Here is a 14,379-nt window from a genome sequence, read left to right as displayed (position 1 = left end):
AGTCTGGTTTTTAACCCTCTTTTCCCAGTTATTTTTGCTTCTCGGCATATCGTGAATATAAGCAGTTGGTTTTGATTTTTTCATTCAATATATATGTTCAACCATGTTGTTTTTCACACTCTCAAAGACTAGAGAATGCACAGAATATTCTTGTATTTTCTTTCTAATTTTATAATTTCACTAATGGATGTTTTCAGTTACAGTTATATCTCCATCTAATAATACACATACTAAGGACAACACACCCTTATTCAACATGCAACCATGCACTTGGAAACATAAAATGTGAAAGGTTCATGGTGGCCTTCTTGCTTTCCCCTCTCTGGCACATTTGCCTTGGGAAGTAAGAAGGCTGTGTTTAGGGAAAAAGTAACTAGACAGACATAAAGGAGTAGCTTAAAGCCTTCATAATCTTTGGAGTAAATCCAATCGTTAATGTTACTTGTATTTGTAAGGCTCAATATCATTGAGAAAAATATGATGTTTGAAAAAAAATCTAAAATTTATCTGTATCTCAATTGAGTGTGTAAGCTCTAACTGCAGATTCTTCTCCACTTGCACTATCTTGTATTCCAAGTTGCAGAGCACAATTTTAGTAAGGCCCTAAAAATCAACTTAGGCTTTATTCCATGACCTGCAAACCTGACGTTTAAGACAACTGTCTTTTGAAATCCCAAAGCAGGTTTACTTATTCTTCATTAATACTGTTCTAGCTAAAAAAAACCCCGAAATCAGAGATCCTCCCTCCTTTTAGTGAACTTTTCATCATGTACAACCTCAACACCTGCAATCTGGGCCTGGGTCTCAAGTAAAAATATGTGTAAGAGATGCACAGTTCCTAAGTGCTGTATTTTACTGAGGTCAACACCATAAAAATGTCTTATAGATTTGTCACCTTACCTTTACATAAGAAGTAAACTGCCTTCCTTCCTCATGCTAGGTAGAAGTTTGTCCATCTTACTCAGCAAGAACTTTACTAAACTCTAAAAGCTACAAAAGAATGCCAATAAGCAATTAGCTGAATGATTAATGATTTTAATACCTGTAATAAAGACACTGGCTAGAATTTATAACTGCCCGGTAAAACTAATTATTCATCAGACTGTTTAAAAGGATGGCTAGCCAATAACTGCCATATAACAATGTTATTTTTTTTTTAAATACTATGAGGAAAAAAACATAAGGAATGGTATTACAAAATCAGGCAGAAACTGCAATTAAACAAACAGCTCCTGCTGGTTAATTCTGAGTCTGGTTACCGGAGAATTAAATATCTCTGTGAAGTAGCTTTGAGAAACTACCAGATCTGTCTCTTTTTATTTACGGGGACAGATGTGGCAAGAGTAGAGGGAACAAGATCCTGTCTATCTTCATGCCACAGCTTCAGCTTCCTGCATGAAGTAGCTTTAGAGATTAATTTCAGGAGGATTTGGGGGTTTGTTTTTTTTATTATTATTATTGATGGGGTTTTTTGTAGCTGGTTGTTTGGGGTTCGGGGCTTTTTTGGTTTGTTTTTTTTTTTAAAGGAACAGCACCTTCAGAATCTTACAGCTTCCCTAATATCTGGCATCAGAGAGCTATGACCAGAGGTAGGTATGGTAGCTTCTACACTGATGGAAACATCTCTGGTGAGAGTCTTGTAGATTGCTAGTGAGGAGACTCTCAACCAAATTAAAATTTCTTTCTAAATGTTGGTACAATTTCAGAGAACTGCAGGCTGGCTTTTAAACTTTTTACTTCTTGTTTGAAACTAAAGAGTTCTTATATAGTTCTGAAAATCCAAAGGCTTCCAAAAAGCAACCAAAAAAAATGTATTATTCAGGTCAGGAAAACACCAGGGAAGAAAGTTTAAACCTAACTTAAAGAACAAGAGAAAAGTGATAGGTATATAGGAATCTTCAGCTTCACAAAAGTTTTGCAACAACAAAGAGAATCCTGGGAAACACGACATAGAGCAATGGGATTAAATTTCTGCAACAAAGTTTTCAAATCTACATCAGACTAAACAATTGTTTAACAGAAATGAGATAAACTGATTTTAAGGAAAGTAGATGCACAAGCTGATTTTCCAATCAACTCTTTTTCAGTCTAATAGTTCAATGGAGGGGACTCTAACATCATAGAAGATGAAGAAAGATAAAAGAAAAAGGTACAGAGGTGGTGATGTTACAAGAAGCATATGTATCAGTCTGAAATATAATTTGTTGAAAATTAATTTTTAATATTGATTTATTTTATGACTGAAAGCTAAAGGTTAACATGATATTCAAAACCATGGCCTCTGCAAATATTGTTTGCTATATAAGGTTTTCAAGAACTGGAACAGGCTGCCCAGAGAAGCAGTGAAGTCACTGTCCCTGGAGGTATCTAAAAGATGTACAGAAGTGGTGCACAGGGACACAGATTAGTGGTGGACTAGGTAGTGTTAGGATAAAGGTTGGTCTTGATGATCTTAAAGGTCTTTTCCTGCCTAAATGATTCTATATCTCCACCCAGTGTGGCAAAAGAAACTAAGAAAATACAGCAACCTTAACTGAATGCTAAAGAAAGTGAGACACTTAGAAAAGACGTGAATGTTGTCATTAAATAAGAAGTCTCCTGGTTCAAGTAACAGCATGATGTGCACTCCTGCATGATGAATGTGTCAGAGAACTGTTAAAGAACAGGCTACCCTGGTGGTAGAAAACTCAAGTTTTACCAGTTGATTTGCATTTTGACAGAAGCATCAGTTTATATATTTCTGTATGTACAGACTGGAGAAAAATACAGGCTTACAAATAAATTAGATCTGCAAAAAGATTACCTACATTATTTTTAATCCACAAATTTCTTGGAGTACACAATGGACAGTGTGAAATACTACCATTTCTGATGGAAACCAAGCTTGAGGTGCCCATAAATAGAAAATGGATCTGACAAGATGATAGATTAGCTCGTGTTAGGGTGCCACTATGCACAGTGGGTGGTGCAGTCTTATTATATCTTGAATATCCTACAGGTATCTCTGAGATCCAGGTCACTGGACTTCCTTTTGGCCTTGAAACAACTGTGGCCATAACAGACTTTCCCCCCTTCAAATTCTTTCCTTACTTGCAGAAAGAAAAGAGGTTCTCTCAAAGTTTCTGCTCCTAGTAATCAAGGCAACACAGAGTCAGCTTTTGTTCTCAGCTACTAATTAACTTCTTTATGCCATACATGGTAATCAGAAAAAAAACTTTGTCTCATTGTCAATGTCTTTTTATAGGGAAAGCGGGAGGCAGGTGTTAAAAAAGGAGTTATTCTTCCCACCTATGGTTGTTGTCCCCATCCCTCTCATGTTCCCCGCAGACAGCATGAGCAGAAGGTCTGACTCTCCAGCATGTCGGAAGGGATCAGCTCTTTGTCATAGCTCTGCCAAACCACTGCATCTCTTCAAGCTGCCACCTCTTCTCCTTCCCTTTCTGTTACAAAAAAGTGTGCATATACACACCACATTTCCAATGGCACTTACATGCTATTTTGAAATGAAGTTTCTGAAAGTTTTTGTTTATTCTAACTTAGCTAATCTTCTGAAATATATTGTTATGAAATGTATGTACATGACATATGAGAAAAGCAACTAGTTCTTGGATGTTTTGTTCATGTCTATCAAAAGGCACCGTAAGAGTGCACTAGGGAATATGTTGTCAAAGAAACCATGGAATTTTACCTTCTCATTTCCCATTTTCTCTAAGGTGTAGGTGCTTATCACAACAATATGAAAGTGTCTTCTATGTCAATGCACGGATATAAATATATTCCCCCTGAAAGTCATGAAGGAAATTCAGAAATTTGTAATGTACAAAATCTCATAAATGTTACCAACTCTAACTTGACAGACTAGGAGTCTCATCTTTGCTTGCAAGAAATGTTGTTCACCTAAAGACAGCAGAACTCATGCCCTTAAAATATCAAGTACATAATTCTTTGAAAATTTACTTCTTCAAAAGTCTTCTAAAATTTTGCTTCCTGGAAGTCTTTTTCAGTAGCAACCATATTCTCACAAATGGAAGGTTTTTTTTTTAAAAAAAAAAAAAGGAAAAAAATCATATACTACTTTGCTCCAATCTTCAAGCTATTAAATAGCATATTATCTTTTCCTGTTCACCTGAGTTGGACAAGGCTGAAAACAGAAATATCAAAGCAACAATACTTATTAAGTAGAAACTCTGGTTTGTGTGTCATCTTAACCTGCTTCTCAATTCACTCTGAGGCATTCAAAGCATATAGACTTTGAAGTAGCCTATACTCTCTAGTTTTCTTCTGCAAAGAACAGCATATGTCAGGTTCAGACAAAATACCAAAAATGACTGTATAGTTTATTAAAAGCTTATTTTTTCCTCTCTCTCTCTCTCTCTTTCTCTCTCTTTAACAAAAGTCTAATTTAGTTGTTGTTCCCTTAGGTACAAAGTACACAGTTCATAATTCATTTGATATAAAATGTCAGTTTAGATTTTTGCACTTCTTTGATAAATGAGAAAAAACACGTACCTTTCAATTTCCTTCTACGATGCTTTACTAGCAAAAGCCCCCCTCCCATTGTGCTGCTCAAAGACCTTTGTGTTAAATTAAACATCAAGATTCAGAAACGGTAGGGAATGATATTTCCAAGACATACAGTACAAATACATGAGACTGGGAAAAAAGGTAATGATTTTTCCTACCAGTAAAGTGATGTCTCCCAAAGAGCATCTTTGATCCTTGAATTAGTTCTCAGTTATAATTTAATATATCAAAACTGTCAGCAGCTTTCCTTACATTTAAACATAAAGTGATACAGTCAGTTCCACAAAGAGCAAAATACAACATTCAGGGGCTTTCTCCCACCCACCCCAACATGTGCTTGTGACTCCATCAATATTAATGGGGAAAATCTGTGTGCACCAAAGGAGATGGCAGAGAATTAATTTAATTATATCTGTCATCATTACCAGTATAGAGAGTTTTTAATATATAACCAAATCTTGCTGTTGATCAACATGCAAAACTCTCTGGGTGGGTAATCTGCACAATGGAAAACAGAAGAATCAAAAATTCAGTTCTGGAAATAAAACTGTTATAATTAGGAAACTAATAACAAAACACTGTGTGTTATTCTGTTATGTAACACATGAGGCCGAGGGAAACAAATCTGAACTATTACATTTACAGAGTAAACAAGAATTCTTATCACTTCTCAAAATTGCCAACTGCAATGCTACGGCTGTCACTTCATGTTACAGTCTCGTTCAACAGCTGCAGTATCAATAAATTAAGCTGTATTAGAAAATAGCAATAGGATCACATTCTGATGCTCATGCTGACTACATCCAGATCCAAGAATGCCCAGAACTCAGCATCTGCTCCTCTTGCCCTCTTTGCCACTGACACATACAGTGCCCCACCCCAATTTGGGAAGTGTCATTAGCCCTGGGTTACAATAGTACCTGCTCAGTCTTTTCTCCCAATAAATAAGACTTCTACACACACACAGGGTAGTAGAGTTCCAAGAGGATAGATGGACAGTATTCTGCATTCCTTTCTTATGAACCCAGAGATTAGCACATTGCCCAGCAACCGGGAGACAGGAATGTTAGCCATTTTAGGATGAATAATCCAGATCTCCTTTTTTTTCAATCAGTGCTCTAACACTGAGATAAGCTATGAAAGAATATGAAAGGTGACACCTCCATTCCACCTAACTGTGTCAAAAATCCCTAACTGTTTTTATGAATCGGTCCCCCAACAAATTTGGTATTGCAGTTGACAGAAATATGATCCAGTGCTATATGCTGAAGCAAAATATTTAACATTTAAGGTGAATAAAAAGCAATTCAGACAAGACTATTCCCCCTGGAAATAATCTGTGCAAAATATATAGTTAATTTGATGAACAGGGTAAAAAGATTACAAGCTTTTATAGCCGAGCTATCCACATAGAAATGTTCATACAGCATTATTAAGTAGCTACTCATCAGTTAGTGTCCTGTTCTAGATACTTTTAACAAATAAACCATTTATACGAATTAACCCTGGACTTCATTTCCTCAGATAATGCTGAGGAACACATAAATCCACTGGAATTGGTGGAAGTGTGTCAATATAAACAGTGAATGATCTGTTCTCAAGTATTTTTACTGAAAAGACCTTGGCTACTGTGGTCTTATTCAAAATCAGGCAGCCTAATTGATTAAAAGTCTTAGTAACACCGTCACATGTTATTCAAACCCTAACAAGGCTGACTGTGTTTTGCCTTATGTGCCACAAGACATGTCAGAGCAGTTACCCTAATCTACACATACTATCCACCATAGCTTGAAGTAAATACCTTGGCAATACTTACTCTCTAAAATACAGATTTGCTTCAAGACTTTGACAAAAATAAAGAGCCAGGGGAAATTTCCTCGCCTTTGTTGGTTTTTAAAACATAGACTGAAAGGGTTAAATCTTCAACACAGAAAATTTGCAGCTGATTAATTCAGTTTACAACCATCAGCTGAATATTTTTGGAGAGCAGTATCCCTTTTTACAAATAACCCTCTCATATAGGCTTCTTAGTATGTAAGAGCACTCAGAACTTCAATAGAACGAAAAATAGAGGAAAATACATTCTTTCTTTATATAATGCCATCTCTTCACTTATTCAACTTCCCTTCTTTATATATGTACTATCAGAGATGTGTAGATAGTCTAAAATCAGTCAACCTGGATTCATGCGTTTCCTCTGTACACACTGGCTGCATTCAACTATGGTGACACCTTTCACTGAGAAGCAATGCCCCAGCCTAAGCTAAGGAACAAGAAGAAAGGCTGACAAACCTTGACATGTATATTATACTTTTCAGCACGAGAAGGAACACAACATTTTCTTCTGTTGCTAACACATGCCTCATTATCTGTAAAATGGGAATAACAACCTTCAATCACTTCAGAAGCCTACTGAAAATCTGAATTAGAAAATATTTGTAAAAATCAGAACAGCAAATAGGTCAGGATACAAATAGTAAGGATTGATATAATTCAATACTGGGCGTATCCCACTGTAACATGAAATACATTAATTCCCTTTCTCATTTTACTCACCTGGAATTAATCTAAGAGTACAGTATTTCTTTGTCGGGGGAATAAATATGATCTCCATAGAGATTCAAAGATTAAAAAAAGACAGAAAAAGATCATGTATACATGAACATGCATATACTAATATATATATCTATTTGTGTGTGTCCATCTGCAGATGTGTGCAGACACAAAAAATGTTCAGAAAGAAAAGAACAGTTAGGACAAAGCTGTCAAATGTCAAGAATCACTAAGGCCTATAGACTCTTATAGTTGCTTTTGCCATAAAAGAAAGGGTAGTATACAAAATTGCATTATCAGGACACCAGAGGAGAAGTGCTGACTCTAATGACTGATTCTCACTCAACTTCCATTTTTTCTCCCTTTCTGTCTTTATAGAGAAGCTTATTTCTCCTTAGGTATTCAGTCAACTAGCCTAAAGATAACTGCATGGATGTAACAGAATGAGGAATGCTATACTAAGGAAAAGTAAGGAAAAAGTAAAACTCAAAACAGTACCAGAACAAATAATTAACTATATGAAGGAAAAATATTTTAATTCTTCAAAGGGTTTCAAGAATTCAGATATAAAATTTCAGATTTTTAAAATTCAATTTCAGATCTTTTTCGAAACAACAGAGAAAAATCCCAGAGACTAATTTTTAACTGTAAATAGAACCAGCAAAAAAAGTAAAAGCACTTTTATGGCTGTCATGTTTAAGAAAGATCATCTCTGGTTTTGTCCCCAGCTAAAGATGGGAAAAAAACAGTGATTTGATTCTGTCTACATTTCAGCCTCAGTAAGATCTTAAAAGAAACTTCATTTTTCCCCACTTAAGCTTTTTTTTTTTCCTAATATGGAAAGGTGACCAAAATGTAACAGGGTGACAGAACTTTGCTGGAGGCATGCAGAGTTCATTGCAAGCAGAGGAACTTCAAAGCTTCCTCAATGGTGTAAAGTGGCTCAAACCTTGTCACTTTACTCAAGTGCTTTATGATGACCAGGCTAACTTCCATAATCTAGATGCTTCAAGTGCAGAAAACACAGAATGACATGCCAAAAAAACCCCAACCAACAAACAAACAGCTCACAGACATTTGCCTTTGCTGACAGTTAATGAAAATGCCATTTTTTTCTGCAAACTGTAGGGGTAGGAGTTGTCAAAAATAAAAGATATTAAAAAGAGAGCTTTTTAGAAAAGCAGTGCAAATCATAGTAGTAAAGTAACATAAAAATTGATCCAATTCCTAGTACTTACATATATCTGGAAAATGGTTCTAAAGAGAAAATTCGTAGTGTAATTTTTCAAATGTCTTCTGTAGATTTTCAGCAGGAATTTCAATGTCATTTTATTGTAGAATTCCTTCCACAGAAGAACCTAACTTGCCACACAAATGATGTTGATTTTAATTACAGTACTGGAAAGTCTAGTTCAGATTTCCACAGAATAAAAAACCCAAACAAAAAAAAACCCCAAGCATGGACATGCTTGAGATTATATAAAAATTGCATACTTCATCTAAATTGTGTCCTTTTTTGTGTAAAATTGAAATTGGTCTAAAACAGGTTAATGTGATTGTAGGTAGTAATTTTAAATAATGATCTACTGCTAAGTTTCACAATGACCCATTTCCCCCACTTTTATATATTCTTCTGTTTTTCAGAAGAATAAGTAAGCTGTAGTTTTGCAGCAGGAAATCTCATCTACCACAGATTTCTTCCAAGAGATCTTAAGTATAACCTGGATCTCATGCTTAGGCTAAGGTTTTGCAAAGACCTATAGTGAGACCTCTACAATGAGGTTAATTCCCTGCTTATAGATGATGAATTAGCTATTTCAAGCTGTTGTGCAGTTTTCCCTTTCTCATCTGGCTCTCCTAAGCAAGCAAAAACATCCATGTTCTTCTAGGCAACTAAAATTGCTGTTTTGATCTTTGTGTCTCAACTGTTTCACACAGCTCCAGAAGACAGAAAGCAACCTAAAAGATTATAAATACAGGAGCCATATGTCTGCAGCATGGAAACAGCATAGCTGTTTACTCCCATAGTATGGGAATATAGCATATATCCTCCCACAGTATGGGAGATCTGCCCAGCCCCAAAAGCACAGGGTGTGGAGGCAAAGGGAAAGAGGTAATCAGAAGGGAAGGACATAGTTAGAGTGTCATTGCCTGCTGGAAAATCTTAACAATTTCATGAGTAGGGACTAACATTAAGCCTCAATTTAAAGCAACCTTGAGGTGGTCCTTTATGATGTGTGGGGTTAGGCTGAGCCCCAGCTGGCTGCAATTTAGGGAAGTGAGCAGTAAAGAGGGCAGCTCTGTGCCTCCCATTGCTAGAGTCTGAAGACACAACTGTTCAGGAATGAGACTTACTTCTCTCATCTCTTGCCATCCAGAACACCCACCCAAAACCAAGAATAGACACGGTATGAACTCACTGAAAGATGTGCTGAACAGCCTGGGAGAGGGGAATAAAAGAAGAAAGTAGCACTAATGAAAATGACAATCAGTTCAATACTGCAGAGGTTAGAGGAGAATTATTGTTTCATTAGAACAACTCCCAATTTTCCACACAAGCACTTTTGCAATCCTACCCTTATATCCCCATGAAATCATCTTTCTGGGCAAAAGGAACTGGAATGGACAATACACAGCTTGCCACTGACACTATTTAATTAGCTAGGTCATCGATGAGAGATGTAGGAGAGCTCTTTTCTCCTCCCTGCTCTATCCTGCTCTCTCCTTAAACTGCCTCTAGAAAAGAAATGGTCACAACTTTTCATTTAAGAACTTTGTTTAAAACATTTCCTGCTCTTCATCAAAATCAGAGATTATATTATTCTGAGGTTGGATAGATATCATACAAATATTTGAGAATTTGGAATATTTTTAAATGTGATTTTTTTTCACAATGAGCTTTTTTAAAAAACTACTTTTAATTTTTCTTTTCAAATTCACATGAAGTGATATAAGAGAATATAAGAGAAGAAAAATGAAAAAGAAACAGAAGACATAGAACAAAAAGAATCCTGTTGGAAAAGAATCCTGGAGGAAAGAAGGAAAGGCAAAGAAGAGAAAAAGAAGAGAGAGAGAAGAGAGAGGAGAGAGACAGAGAGAGAAAGAAAAGAGAGAAAGAAGAGAGAGAAAAGAGAGAGAGAAAAAGAAGGAGAAGACAGAATAACAACTGATGTATCTAAAGGGCTGAAATTTGATATAAAGGAAATTCTTTCAAAAAAAGTTTTATGATGTGACTCTCAATGCAATACTAAGCAAAATGGAAAACCAAATCTATCTCACAGGGAAAAATCTAGTATATTCAGGTTTGATCTTTTTTCCTAAGTAATTCTGACCTAACATCAGCTTGCTGTCTTTACTGAATTCCTCTAAGGAGGCCTGTTGGCTTTAGTGATCCACTTGCATGAACAAATTCTTTCAGGTGCAAATATAAGTTGTATGATGAGATTCCTACTCGTTTGCATGATTAGATCAGGGATCCTATGATGACGTTCAACATCCAGTCTCAGAGGTGTTGCTATCTAAATTAACAGTGGCTGAAATCCCCCGGTTGCAGGACACCATCTCCTGTAGATATTGAACAAATATCAGCAACTACAGGTACGTAGGCTCAATTTTGGCTGCTGAGAACAAGCCCAAGCTTATAGGAGAGGCATGCAGTATTCCATACGCAAACAAGCGGCCAGAAAAGGGCAGGTGCTTAAGAGTCCAAAGCAAAATCTAACATCTTTCACTGCTAAATATTCCCATGTTATGCAAATTACACACAGTATATAAGAGCTTAAAGAAGCACTTCACTGCTTAGGCAATTTTTTTTCAGAGTATCTTCCCTTTTATGTTTTACATAGGAAATTTAAACCAATTCTTTGAGGTTCTGCTCTGTAGATGAGTCAGCACCAAGTTAATGAGTCAGCACCAAGAACCCACACAGAGACAACTCTGCAATGCAATACAGAATTAGCATCCATGACAATCTTCATATCTCTTATTATGACTTGGGAATCCAGTCCTTTTCTGTTCTTTGTAGGTGATGATTGAACCTCATCTTCCTGCTTCCCATCTGAGCAGCAGCCGCTCTTTCTCTGCTATCTCTCTTTGCCCCTATTTCAACATAACATTTCTCCTTTCTGCACAGAGGACCTCTCATTCCCCTCCACACTAGGGCTTTGATGGTCAGAGGAAGGGAACAAATGGATTTAACTGGAGTATTATCAGCAGTGATTGCAAATTTATTTTCTGCTAGCTTACCATCCCTTATTACAAAGCAATCCTAAAATAATGGGATCTTATATCTGCCACGTTATCAGAAATAGCACTTATTGAGAAGAAAAATGTATAGCCAAGAATGCCATGCAGAAGATTTTCTCCCAGAATTTTGCAGTTTTACATCCTCTGCATCACTTCAATTCATTTACCTAATTAAATTAACTCTAAAGAAATTTGTTTTCCAGATTTTTTACTGCTTGGCAACTTCAAATTAATGTGAAGTACTGACTACTATACTATTTTTTTACAACTTCCACCAAAGCAGTTTAGGATAAGATAAATGGAGCAAATTTATTCCTTTTCAAAAAAACGTAAAACTCAAAAAAATTTACTTCTACCTCTGTGGTATGAAATTTGTCACTAATCATTTTAAACTATGCCCTTTTATGCTTCTTCCATCTCTTTTAGCTTTCCATGCAGTTCTTTGATGTAACAAAGACAGTTTCAGACAAGATTTCAGTTCATCTGGAAAAAAAAGCTTTAAGTCTTGAGGCAAAAAGCAGTGTATTTAAAATTTATATACTCCATAATGCCTTTGTTCTGAACTTGAACATCCTGAAAAACTTCTCTGCTTTCTTTTGCCTTCCGACTCTGAAGATCATTTGTTCTCATGGTTTCAGCTTCTTATTATGCAACAGTGACTTTAACTGGTAGTTCCAGCATTTAAGTACATGCACAGTCATGGCTGACCCTTTCTGATCAATTGCCAATCCATACAGGTTTGACTGATAAAAGAGCCAATTAGATTTAAGCAAATTAAGGGACATCACCAATGTCAACCACTTATTAAACTGAATGCTGAATTCCATGCATACCAAACACTAATGCACCAAGTCCCATTAAGAGTTGAAATCCTAACCCCATTAGTAACTCCAGTCCACTACAGGGTAAGGGTCAAAAGAAAGTTTCATATTTATGGATTAACATTTGGATTCAGTTTTTATTTTTTTTAATCTTTCCAAGAACTCTTGAACCTGCATTGCAATTTTAGTCAAGAGCTTAGATAAAATAAATTCCTTATTTCTAATAGGTTTTTTTCAAGCATTGACTTAAAGCATGGCAAATAAGATTGATAAGAAATTAAGATACATTCAGTCAGGTAACACTAAGGATTTGGCATGCTTTACATTAAGACATATATGCAATATGTCTTAAATTTAAAAAAAAAAAGAAACAAAAGAAATGCATGTTGGAAAAAAAAATTGTATCACAATTGTAAAACAGTGATCAGCAGTAACTTCAAAATGGAATAATCCTTTGTCTTCTATTACTCTTCCTTTTATACAATCTTCCATCAAGCTCCATGAAGTACTCCCCACAATGCAAATTTCTGAAACAGCATTTTTTTTCTTATCCTTGAAAAGAGAATGCTGCATGTTCACACTCACTAAAAGGCTATGATTTTGTACCTAATGAGACCTCTCTTATGCTTTGATCAAACAAAATTTCTAAGTGAAATCTTGGCCGTTGAAGTAAAAAATAAAATTTCTTCTTATTTTAGTGGCATCTAGATTTTATTTAATGATTTACAAACTGCGAAGGCAGTGAATACAGTCCACTGTAAAATTACCATTATACTCATAATTTACCATACAATGGAACTGTATAGCATTGAAAGAGTCATTGTAATAAATATCATAGCAAAGCAAACATACCTTGTCCTAGATATACACATGCATGTCTGTATGTGTGTGCACATATAGCAAGAATACAGTGTGTGTGACAGAGTACTTCCCTCATATGCCCTGCTTCATTTATTATTCATTTCACTACAGATCACAGTCCACTGGACAATAGTATGGAAGATTTCTTTAATAACTCTCACTGCTAATTTAATTCTACTTAAACACACATATCCTAGTGAATGCCACATGCTTTTCAGCATGATTTTATGTGTAAATCAGGATAATATGTTTTCAGATCATTAACTAAAAGGAAGCATGAACTAAAACCTATTTAACCAATGAGGTATTGCTTTTAAACTACCACAAGGTCATAAAAAAGATAATTTCAAAGCTATAAGTTTTCTAATTGTAATCAACAACAATCTAATGATGAAAGAAAGTCTATCTTAATGGCTGTCATAAACCTGTGCACATCCTTGCTTATCTTTAAAGATCCTTTACTTTGTCATTTGGTAAAATTTTCACTACCAAATTTTGCTACGCAAAATTAAAATGTGGCACCGGAATTGGAAATAACATTGTCTTACTCCTCAGTCTTAAATGAGCAGTGAAACTCAGATGCAGTTTTATTATTATATAACAAAGAATGTTTGTTAATATTAGGTGCAACTTGACAATAAAATTGGAAAAGTATAAAATGCTCTGGAAATTGACCTTTTCCTTATTTCTCAGTAATCTCTCATACAAACTCTGTATTGTATTTACTCACTTCCCTGAAGTCTTTCTGCTAGTTTGGACCCAAACCTAATCCATCTGTTTGCAAGCAAATCGTTTCAAGTTTAACTGTATTTTTGAGCTGTAAGGTTTATGGGATTTCTCTTTTCTTTGTTTTTGTTTTTCTTTTACTTTAAAATGGTGTGTATGTCGCTCTACACTATTCTTACTCAACAGCAACACCTATACATGCCTCAAGATCAAGACTGGTTGATTCTAATTCTCACATTAGAATTCAAAACTGTCTTAAATTAATTGTTTCCATTGGCATTTATTCAACAAAAGCTAATTCTTGAGGATGGCCATGAAAAGGGAATGCAAAAGGGACACACCTACACCAGCTATAAATGCAAGCTTTCTTGACAAAAAAAACCCCAACCACCAACCAAAACAAAACCACAGAACAAAACACTCACAGTGTTTAGGGCGTATTTGCTCAATTCTCTTATTTCAAATTGTTATGAAGATAACATCCAGAGTGGTTTAGAGCCTCATTCACTGTAAATCAGCACATTGTAATTGACTTTCTCACAACTAAATTACTTTGTGGATTCGGGCTCAATATATTGCCAATGGTTTATATTACTATTATTAAACAAATTCTCTAAGTCTATCCAGTAAGTGCTCCTTGTCAGCACTT

The 14,379-nt window shown here is 35.5% G+C and overlaps 1 protein-coding gene across 1 annotated transcript in view; it reads right to left on the bottom strand.

Moving 5' to 3' along the window:
• Positions 1-14,379, bottom strand: part of USH2A (usherin) — a 378,483-nt gene that overhangs the window by 142,919 nt on the left and 221,185 nt on the right. The window lies entirely within an intron of this gene.

Source organism: Manacus vitellinus, unplaced genomic scaffold (genome assembly GCF_001715985.3).
Source record: "Manacus vitellinus isolate BGI_N305 unplaced genomic scaffold, ASM171598v3 scaffold_8_pilon, whole genome shotgun sequence".
Taxonomy (NCBI): domain Eukaryota; kingdom Metazoa; phylum Chordata; class Aves; order Passeriformes; family Pipridae; genus Manacus; species Manacus vitellinus.
Note: the sequence above shows the minus strand (reverse complement) of the source record. Positions and strands in the feature narration are given on the sequence as shown.